Source organism: Amblyomma americanum, chromosome 1 (assembly GCF_052857255.1).
Source record: "Amblyomma americanum isolate KBUSLIRL-KWMA chromosome 1, ASM5285725v1, whole genome shotgun sequence".
NCBI lineage: Eukaryota > Metazoa > Arthropoda > Arachnida > Ixodida > Ixodidae > Amblyomma > Amblyomma americanum.
Genome location: NC_135497.1, coordinates 45,063,928 through 45,075,960, shown reverse-complemented (window position 1 = coordinate 45,075,960; position 12,033 = coordinate 45,063,928).

The following is a 12,033-nucleotide window of genomic DNA, read 5'->3' as shown; positions in this document are numbered from 1 at the left end:
ATTTTGTATTTTTCATGCAAGAAGTCATGCATGCAATTTACTCTAATCAAGTAACTAAAAGGAAAAGCCCATCTTTTGACATCTGATACTAAGGCCTGTAGAGCGAATGTAAGCTGTTTTGAATTTAGTTTCATTGTTCTTTCGTATCCGCTACATCGGTCCAGTGACGATGCCGGTACGCTATTGAGCACACAGCCGCGGTCTCAGCAGTGGTTCGAGCATCTTTATCAATACTAAAATACAAAAATAATGCACACGTACTGTAATGTCCCTGAAAGCTCCGGATGGCTGTAATTAATGCGGAGCTCGACCGAATACCACGGGCCTGAAAGCCATTTCCCCGCGTCTCATGCGTGAAATTTTAATTCTTCGTTAATATAAAATTCGCGTAGCACTCTTTACAGCGGCGATATTGTCTCATTGCGGCCCTATTTGCTCGTTAATAAAAGTGTCCTGCCTGTTTAAATTCTCGTTGCCTCTTGAGAAAATGAATTGCACAGAGTTCATGGGCATTTAGAAAAAAGTTCCATTTTCTTCGTATCGACTTTTTGCCTGCAAAAACAAAGTGTTGCCTACAGTCTCGGAATGCTTACCAGCGCGGAAACATTTCAGCACGTATAGACGACTAAAAAAAACGGAAGCCAGACACTTCAAACTGCATTCAATCTTTGTCTATTTTTTTGGTTCAGGCACTGCAAAATCTCGCTGCGCTTCTTGAAATTTGCTACAAGCTATCTTCTCAACTGTTCCTTTTTTCCGGTAGTTTACCAAACTACCGCCTTCCGCCAACAATTGAAAACAGCGTGTTCAGGGTGCATAATATTCGGTTAGCGGTACATGGTACTTTTGACTAAAAATATTTATATCGTCTACGCGTGAGCTAACCGCCTGGAAGAAAATCGCCACAAGCATTCCGCTGTCCCGCTGAAGTTCGCGAAATATTTTTCAGCAGCGCTTTTTGCAGAAGGTTTTTACGTCGCACATAAACGCTGTCAAAACGCTGGCGTGAAATTTCTGTTTATGTTATTTTTGGTTGCCCACTTTTTCTAAGGAGTGACGCGCTGAACTTGCAGTGCTATGTATAGTATTTTTTTTTGTTATCTATCGACGCTTGCGCCCAAACAAAGAGTTCCTAAACTCTCGACACTCATTTTTATCCAACGCAAAGGTTGTCTTTTAGGTGGCTGCAGTTAAAAAAAAAAGGAAACCCTTCAAAACAGCTTGACAGAGCTGCGGAGATTGTCGCGCACTAAGACAACAAAGGAATAATCTAACACCACAAACGCCCCAAGTTACGTTATAAAAACTGTCCGTCAGGAACAATGAGTAGCAAGAACCATAACGCTTGCAATGCAAGCCCGTAAATAAACAGGAAAACTGGCGAACAGAAATGAGAAATTCGTCACGTCGATTCTTCGCTGCTGAATATGGCGGCCACCTCAGTACGAGAAAGCACTAGTCATGGTTGCGGTGCTGGACGCATGGTGTCGCCAGGGTCGTTGTTTCCTTTCTCCTGATGCAGGCCTGGTCCTCTTTATGTCCTCATTCGCATAACTTTTCTTCTCGGTATACTGATGCACAAGACATGAGAATACATTAATCACGATGCTGTATTGCTCTGAACAGTTTATACTTGAGTTGCCTCTTCATTGTCCTCATATGTTTCGGTTTTAACAACCAAACGATAACTTTCACGATCACAATATAATCGCCGATACACAGTTTAATTCATTAAAACGTTCGATTCAATCTACTTCAAGAGCTGAAATGACAAAACGACAATCAGCGATTATATGGCAGTGTTCACTGTTTCAATACTTACCAGCCATCATTCGGTTGTTGAAACCGAAACAGTGTCAAGATAAAATTTTATTATAAATGTATTTTGTGGCCGTAGGCGAATATCACGAGGTGATCCTCGTATTCTTATTTCTTATGCGTCATCATAGAGAAGAAAACATACGACTAAAATCAGGTGTCTATAGTTATTTAACCGCCAGGTTTTCATAAATGCAATATAATCCTGTCTATGTCTCTCAATAGAAGGAACGAAGAAAGCTCCGTCTACATCGTCATTTTTATTGCTATACGGTTAGAGAATTCTTTATTGATATAAAGGAATCCAATGGAATTTAGCTGCCATGAATATAGAGTTACATCTTAAGATAGGAAAAAGCTGTCCGCTATCTGCCTTGCTATTATCCTCGGCTGCTTCTTAGTTCTCAACGTTGCCGTACAATTCGCTAGCGAGTGTCTTCGTTAACACATTAGACTAATGGGTTTTGTAACTGGTTTTAATGAGTTTAATGGGTTTTAAGACTTCTGAGAAAATAGCAGGAATGTTATTTTTTAACAGGAAAGTTTTTGTTTCGTTTTATGCAACTGATTGGCTCAACACCGATCAAGCGACCAGTTGATGCGGTTCTGAATGGGAAACTCAGGAAAGCGTCATCAACATTTGAGATCTTGAATACTTTGTCTTTCGTTGCTTCACCACCATTTATGCAGGAGAAAAAGAAACATGTGGTTTTCCGGGAACAATCAATATCAAAAGATTGGCCTCCTTCATCCCTGCATGCTTATTAGAAATGCGCTTGAGTAGCCGGCACGTCTGGCTGGTACTCGCTTCAAGTCTCATGATAGTTTCTGTGGCTTTGCCGTTTGCTTGTATGCGCAGCCCTAGCACTCGAATACTGTCTACCGTCGGAATGGCTATGCTATTCACTAGTAAAACAATATTGTCACGGGTCGTTCAGACGGCGCGGGTCGAAGGCACAATGGGGGACCAGGACCACAGGAGCAGGCGCCAGAGAGGCCAAGCGGTCGCGGCCGGGCTCACGAACGAGTTCTGCCGAGCTTCTACCTCTTCAGCATCGATCTGCACCCCGCTGGTTGATGATGACGTTAAGTGCAAAATCAAGGGAGAACAAAAACACACAGGCCACTGCTCCCATCCCGAAATGCGCATCGTCCCGATGCGTAGAGAGGCAATATTAAGGCTGAAAAACGTATAGAGCGCGAAGAGTTAGGCCACGTGCTCCGAGCGGTCACAGTACGCTTTCAGGAGAGCTACGTGAACAACTTGGGAGGCAGGCGGGCGGCGGGACGCCCGCGTTACGATCGGCAGCACTTCGTAATTTAACTCGCCTATACGGCGAATCACTTTGCACGGGCCAAAGTATCGTTTCAGCAGCTTCTCGCTAAGACCACGGCGTCGAATTGGAGTCCGCACCCACACTCGATCACCAGGACTGAACATCATGGTGGCCTTGGTTGTATCGGCGAGCATCGACTTGCTGGTGGGCTTGGATGCGAAGGCATGCCAACTGTCGGGCTTCTTCCGCAAGTTGGGCGACGAGTTGAGCATCGGCGTGAGCGTAGACGTCTGGCTGGTGGCACACCATAGCGTCGAGCATGGTAACGACTTCCCGGCCACGCACCAGGCGAAATGGGGAAAATCCGGTGGTTCTTGAAATGCAGTGTTGAACGCAAAAGTTACTTTCGGTAACACTTCGTACCAGGTTCGGTGCTCGATGTCGACATACATTGAGAGCATGTCAGCCAAGGTCTTGTTAAAGCGCTCGGTCAGCCCGCTTGTTTGCGGGTGGTATGCGGTAGCTTTGCGGTGGGTGGTGTGGCTTGAGCTCAGTATCAGTGAGATAAGTTGAGGCATAAATGCGGCACCACGATAAGTGATAAGGACCTCTCGGGCACCGTGTCGAAGAACGACGGACTTGACGAAAAACTTCGCCACATGCCAAGCCGTTGATGACGGCAGAGCGCGTGACATAGTCCGTCACAACAGCGATCCATCGGTTGCCCGATTGCGACTTTGGAAAAGGTCCGAGTAGGTCCATACCGATCTGCTGGAACGTACTGAGCGGTGGAATGATGGGGTGAAGAAGTCCCGCAGGCTTCACGGGTGGAGTCTTGCGCCGTTCACACTCGTGGCAGGTCCTGGTGTAATGGCGGTCCTGTCAAGTTGTGGCCAATAGTACTTCGCGCGTATTCGCGCGAGCGTTCGACTGAACACCAAGTGTCCCGAGGAGGGGTCATCATGAGATGCTTCTATAATTTCGTTGCGTAGATCAGTGGGCACAACTGAAAGCCATGATCTCGGACTCAGGACAAAGTTCTTATAAAGAACGTTGTCTCTAAGGCATAAATTACGTACTACGCGTACAAAAGGACGAGGAACTACGCCTCCTCGACCCTCCAAATGTGAGGTCACGTCGCGAAGGTCGGGGTCGAGTCGCTGCCGCGCCGCCATATCTTCGGTACTTAGAGCTCCTAAGATGTCATAGTCGTCGTCCGTGTCAGTGGGCGCGGATTCAACGGGAGCGCTGGAAAGGCAGTCAGCATCAGTGTGTCTGCGGTCAGACTTATAGACGATCGCAGCGTCGAATTCTAGCAGTCGAAGGGCCCACTGCTCAAGTCGGCCTGCAGGGTCCCTTAGATTGGTCAGCCAGCACAGAGAGTGGTGGTCTGTGACCACCTGGAATGGGCGTCCATACAGATAGGGTCTGAACTTTGTGCTCGCCCATATTACTGCGAGGCATTCTTTTCGGTGGCCGAGTAATTGGTTTCCGCCTTCGACAAAACACGACTGGCATATGCGGTGACTCGTTCGGCGCCGTACTGGTGCTGTATCAGGACGGCCCCGAGGCCCGTGTTACTAGCGTCAGTGTGTACCTCAGTCGCGGCGTCCTGATCAAAATGGCCTTGGACAAGGGAAGCCTGCAGGCGTCATTTTAGAGGGCCAAATGTAAGCTGCTCTTCACTAGACCACTGGAATGGGACGAACTCCTTCAGGTTGCGAGTAAGCGGCGCGGCGATATCCGAAAAGTTCCGAACAAAGCGTCTGTAGTAAGCGCAGAGACCCACGGACCTCCGCACGCGTTCTTTTCCGACGGCGTTGAGAAGGAAGGGACGGCGACTCTTATCGGGATCAGGACGGACGCCCTCATTACTGACGACGTGACCCAGAAATTTCAGTTCGTCATGGGCAAGGTGGCACTTGGTAGGGTTTAGGGTGAGGCCGGCCTTTGTGATAGCCTGCAGGACCGCTTTTAGGCGAACAAGATGTTCATGAAACGTGCTGGAAAAAAATGACCACATCATCAAGGTAGATAAGGCATGTTTGCCATTTGAGGCCGGTGAGCACGGTGTCCATATTGCGCTGGAAGGTCTCTGGAGCAGTACAGAGTCCAAAGGGCATCACCTTGAGCTCATGCAGTCCATCCGGAGTGATGAAAGCCGTCTCTTCTCTGTCGCTCTAATCGACTTCTTTTTGCCAATACCCACTTTTAAGATCGATGGATGAAAAGTAACAAGCATGGCGCAGGTGGTCAAGCGCGTCATCGATGCGCGCAAGGTGGATATACGTCCTTCTTTGTGACTGTTGAGGCGCCGGTAGTCAACACAAAAGAGAAGGGTGCCGTCTTTTTTCTTCACCAGCACCACCGGAACAGCCCGCGGGCTCTGAGATAGTTAGATAATGTCATCGGCCAACATTTCGCGCACTTCATATTGTATCGTTTCACGTTCTTTTAACGAAACCCGATAAGGTGAGTGACGAACAGGATGGACAGCGTCGTCGGTAATTATTCTGTGCTTTGCTAATGGCGTCTGGCGAACCCCTGCTGACGTAGAAAAGCAGTCGTGGAACTCACCCGGCAGAGCGAGGAGCTCATCTCTCTCCTGAGCAGAGAGTTGCGGGGCAATGCTGACACCAAAGAAGGCACCGTGGGCTGGGGAGGGGGTGCACAAGAAGACAAGGTCTCAGCGTCGACAGGCGCGCTGGGGCGCTCGATGAAGTCGATTACTATGCCGTTGGTGAGGTGCTGCGGAGCGCTACAAAAATTGGTGACGAGGACTTGGGCGCAACCACATTGAAGCCGCGTGACGCCTCTGGCAACACCAACACCCATGTTAAGAAGCAGCTGCACACTGCCTTCAAGAACTCGCCAGAGGGAACCGGTGCGGACACGACCAGCGGAAACACGCTCGAGTCAGGCGGCAAAGTGACGTGGTCCGCTAAGATGTGCGCCTCGGAGAACCGCGGCTCGGAGCTCGGCGGGCCAAGGGCACTAGGGGTAATGTGCGGCAAGAGGCCGAATTTCGGGCTGAGTCTTTGAAGTCGCCGGCTGACACGGATCTCGTCCCTATTAGTAGAAAGGCGGCGGCCCGGGCTGGGAATGGGACTCTGAGAAACGGGAGGTAGGAAATGACGTTGCATAAGATGGCACCTCCACCAGAATGTCACGGGTCGTTCAGACGACGCGGGTCGAAGGCACAATGGGGGACCAGGACCACAGGAGTAGGCGCAAGAGACAGGCCAAGCGGTCGAAGCCGCGCTCACGAGCAAGTTCTGCCGAGCTCAACCTCTTCACCGTAGGTCGGCACCCCGCTGGTTGAAGATGAACTTAAGTGCAAGATCAAGGGAGAACAAAAACACACACGACAATATCACAGCCCTTGCAAAGGGGACTGTTTCTTTTCCTTTTTTGAGATGATGGAAAAAGAGCCTGTGATTTTTCTGCTGAGCATTTTAAGCCAATCGGCTCGAGATATTTCTCTTTTACATCTATGGCTCTCTGAAGTGTGCTTTCAATCTGTCCATCGCTATCCGCTCACCCGCGGCGTCAAATCGTCGGCATATATAGTATGATGGAGATTTGTGATTCTGTCCAGCTGCCCTGAAAGCCCAATCATCGTTACATTAAACAGTCGAAGAGATAACGGACCCTTGCAGCCTCCCTCAATTCCCCAATCTAATGTTTTCGAGTGATTGTCCTCCCAGGCTGATGGTGACAGTCCGATTTGAAAGTCCCTTACGTAGTTATATGTCTTGACTCGAACATTTATCGCGCTAATTATCTGAAGTAAGGCAACGTGTTTGACACTATCAAAAGCTTTGAAGACGTCCAGTCCAACAATGACCCTAGTATCAACAGTTTTTTTATTGATGACCTGCTCTTTCAGCTGTAACATGGCATCGCATGCCGAAAGGTTTGATTTGCAGCCTATCATGGTATCAGGATAAATATTTTGATGTTCCATGAATCTATTTAGTTTTGATTGAATAACGTGCTTTATCAATTTTCCAACGCAAGATGTGATGGAAATGGTTCTAAGATGCTAAAAGCTGAGATTCTTCCCTGGCTTCGGAAAGAAGACTGGGTTTGCAGTTTTCCAGGCTTGCGGTATCTTTCCCTTGTTTCAGAAAAACATCAAAGATATAGAACACTCAATGAGGATGACGTAAAGGTGTGAATGGGAAAAAGATCGAGGCCTTCCTTCCTTCCTTCCAAAAGGATCGAGCGGTTACAAGGAAGAAAAGATGCAATGAGCGGCCAATGAAATCGACCAATTCGCTTTATTTAGCGGGATGCAGTACTCACCAGAAGAATCAGAATTTATTACTCTTCTCAAAAAGAAACACGGCATGGGAATTATAAATTTCGAAATCAACGGACAACCTCTAAGAAGTACGAATAAACTTCGCATCTTGGGAATGTGGCTGCAAGATAAAAGCAAGTGGAGTCGCCATCCAGCTTTTGGAACGCTCAAGAAAACAGATGTGCAGAATGCTAAGCCGGATTACGAACGATGGAGAAGGGGTGCAGGAGCGAGAGCCGTTGCGGATCACTTTCACGGTCACCATACGGAGGATGACGTACGCACTCCCGTATCTACTACCTAACAATAGGAAAAAGAACAAAATGGAAACGCATTACCCGCCGCGGTGGCTCAGTGGTAAGCATACTCGCGTACTGATCCGGAGTACCCGGTTTCGAACCCGAGCGCGGAGGCCACGTTTCGATGTAGGCGAAACGCGAAGGTGCCCGTGTGCTGTGCGATGTCAGTGCACGTTTAAGATCCCCAGGTGGTCGAAATTATTCCGGAGCCCTCCACTAGGGCACCTCTTCCTTCTTTCAGTCCCTCCTTTATCCCCTTCCCTTGTGGCGCGACTCTGGTGTCAGCCTAGATAAGTGACACAGATAATGCACCATTTCCTTTGAAAATTGGTTGTTGGGAAAAGGAAATTGGGCAGTAGCTTCCTCACATATCCCGGGGTACACCTCAACCGCGCCGTAAGGGAAGAGATAAAGGAGGGACATAGAGAAGAAATGAAGAAAGAGGGGTCGTAGTCGAGGGCTCCGGAATAATATCGACCACCTGGGGATCTTTAACACGCACTGACATCACATTGCCTTCCTCCAACAAACAATTTCATCAGAAAGGCATATCAGAAATCCTTTGGCGTCATGAACAGCGCCTGGACCGAGAAGCTGATGAACATGTGGGGCGTACGGCACCTATGAGGAGCACGTAACGCGAAACCATGCTCAAATTTGAACTGGAAAGACTTAAAAGATCGCCCGCTGGTAGAGCGCAAATGGTAAAGCTGCGATACCTGGTAGAAGACGAGGGCGAAGACAAGACCGACATTGACAGCAAAACGAGGAGCAATTTCTTGGTTAAACCGGTGTCCAGAAACATGGACACGAAGAACCACGAAGGAAGAAGGGCGGCTAGATCATCGGAGGTGTGCAGGTTCCAAAAGAATAAACAGATGGTTTTATATGTGGACACGTCCAGGTACAGTACAGAGGGGGAAAAGATGCCGCTACCGTCTGGAAGACGAAGTAACGAGCATTAGCTGCTTGGTTTACTACAATTGATATAAATGAGATTTAAGTGAGGTACACTTTTGGGAAATACGAATTTCGCACCTTTGGATTTATAAGAGACGTCACCCATTAGTCATTCATTGGATATATCAGTGACGTGACCAATCAATCACCAGATCGATATGATAATAGCTTCACTAATAAATCGCCTAATCGGTTATATCGATTTAGTATGGGACCGTCATCTTCGAATTCTTAGAAAAATTCACCCGAAGGAAGGTGGTAGCAGACCCGAAGAAATCGAGAAAGGTGTTGAGTAAGAGCTAACGCATGTAAAAAAATATGAAGTGGTTCAACTTACGCAACCCTGGAATTTAGCAAAAAGCAGCGACTCACTAAGCGTTAGAGGCTCGTGTATGGCAGCTCCGTTACACGCTCGAGACAGCCGTTCTATAATACCCACACGACCATGTGGCTACAACATATATGATTTTACGACACACCCGTCGGATGTCATCACGTGGCCTCCAACACCCCATCTGATGTTCTTAATGTCAAAGGTCAACCCGAAGATCACCCAGTACGAAAGGTCAACTAAAGGCTATGAGTCAAGGTCAGGGCTCAAGGATTAGGCACCATAACTATGCCACATATGGTCATAGACGGCTATCCTTGGTTGGGCTGAAGTTCATTCAAGGTCGTTGTGCTGCCTACCCGAAGACTGCTTTACTTAGCGTAGGGATGCTTTCGCTCCAACATTAGCTGCGATTTAACTTATGCTGAACCTCAGTGGTTAGCGCGCTCGGCCACTGATCCGGAGCACCCGGGTTTGAACCCGAGCGCACCGGCAGCGTTTCGATGGAGGCGAAACGCAAAGGCGTCCGTGTGCTGTGCGATGTCAGTGCACGTTAAAGATTCCCAGGTGGTCGAAATTATTCCGGAGCCCTCCACTACGGCACCTCTTCCTTTCTTCTTTCACTCCCTCCTTTATCCTTTTCCTTACGGCGCGGTTCAGGTGTCCAACGATATATGAGACAGATACTGCGCTATTTTCTTTCCCCTAAAAAAACAACTATAGCTTTCATGAAGGGAAGAAAGTCTGCTGAAGATCAATACGGTTTTCGTGAAAATAAATCTACAGAAATAAGATTACTGAATGCTGAAGGAAAACTGTTGAGTGATTTCGAGAATAAACAATTTACCTTTTGCATTGTTCTTACATTTCAGGAAGACTTTCGACTCAATTAGGCGTAATATTCTGTACCGAAAACTCTCGTTCTACCGCGTTGCAGGCGTAGTGCTCAGTTTGATTCGCATGTATCTTATCTGGCAGATTGTGATACACATATCTCAGCGGTTTGTTTTCGTTCCGAGTTTAAAGTGATAACATATAGTGTTCCGCAGGGCTCTATACTGGAACGCTTGTTTATTATGTACGTTCATGACTTTATACACATTCCACACACCACTCACACAATTATCTACGCTGATTACACTATTTTGTTTTTCTCTGGAAATAACCTGGGCCATCTTGTATGCCGTACTAACACATAGTTATACACTTGGCTGAGGGTAAATCAACTCCAATTAAGTGCCAGTAAAACAAAATACGTCATATTCAAACCAAGAAATAAACGTGATGACGAAAACGTCATTGTTAAATATAATGACCCTGTATCAGTCAGGGCTTATACATTAAAATTTTTGGGCGTTTACTTTAAACAGCACTTGAGCTGGACGCCTCAAGTAGACAGCATACATGCGAGCGTATGCAGATCTGTTGGCATGCTGTACAAAATTAGGTACCTGCTTCCTGTGTGGCTAAAGTTCCGGTTATACTAAGGCCTTGTTCAATCACATTTCAATTTCTGGTTACTAACCTGCGGCTCTACTACCAAGTCGAACTTTGACAAATTAATCTTTCTTCAAAAATGAGCTATGCGATGCATCAAAAACCTTGAGCGGCTGGAGTACATGGCCTCGGAGTTCCTAAGACATAATAGGCTAAAAATAAACCAGTTATATTAGCTGAAACTTGCTACTCATATTAAGGACGGTATGTTGCGAAATCTATCAGTGTTAACCAGCTTGCGCCTGCCCAGTACTACATGGTATAACTTTGGAAAGAACTTCTTTAGACTACCCGCCATATGAACAAGCGGTGGTACACAAACACTGACGCATTTAATCCCTAATTTTCAAAATGCGCACTTATTTTTCTCTATATATCGAAGCAATGTCTGGCATTTAAAAGGTTCAAAAATGCCTACAGAATGTATGTACTATCCAATTCAAAGCATTAATCATACATGTTTTGAAAACTAACTAAACTGGGTATTGGATGTTGTTGTTTTAATTATTGCGTTAGCACTTGTATAATGTTGTAATCCTCTGTGCATGTCTCAGCAATATATGGGTGACAGGGCCCTCGTCAGGCAGAGAGCATCTGCCTTTTGCGCTGTTACCCTAGGCCGCTTATGTCTGAAAGAATGTTCAAAATCAAAAAAGTATAGTGTAGACACTTTTGGCAAGCGCGAGAGCGTGTACATGCTCCCCAGCCTGTCGGAGGAAGGTGGGCCGTTCATCTACTCTTCGTACGAGATGGGTGACAGAACGGCGTGTATTCATGGCACCTGTGACCGCAGTTTGGTGCGATCTTTCGTATAGGCAATTGAATTGGAGGGAGAAAAGAGGAGGAGGTTAACAGATAGTTCGTAGGAGGTGGGACAGAGAAGTAGAGGTAGGGTTTCTCCAGAGCCGGTTAAAGGCCACATTGAAGGAGAAAGTCAGAGGCAGTGTGGAGGGAGCCGAGTGGAGCCGACGCGCTTCACATGGGCTCTGTGAATTTCCTGCTTTATTCTACCAATTACCCTTCATAGGGCCCGAAATTCCTACCTCAGGCTTTCGTGAACACCCAAGGGACCTCTTGCGAGGACTTCGCCCGTGAGTACGCTGTATTTTGCGCAAGCAGCTTACGAAGCCCTCCAAGGCGGAGTCGCCGCACTGAGCCTAATTCTGCTTGGCGGCGCACGGAGGAGCGGAGCAGCGTCCCACGTCAACGCCGCCTAGGCGGCGCATGGCGGAGCGGCGTTCCACGTCAACGCATCATATGGCCGATGCCGCTGCCTTTCCATCCAGCCACAGCGGGTCGTGCTCGCTGCTGACGGCATCGGAGGGAGTCCACGAACTTGCCGACATGGAAACTCGGGACTCCACACCCGGAATTTCTAACGCCCGCGCAACGGAGGAGGGCCTACCGCACGGGACGCCACAGGAGGACCTGTACTCCAACTCGTCTTCCAACTGGACGACAGGAGACAAGACTGAAGCCTACCCGAAGGCCACGCCAAGGTTCAGGACGACCGACGCACGAAAAAAACGATTCGAACCTATAACG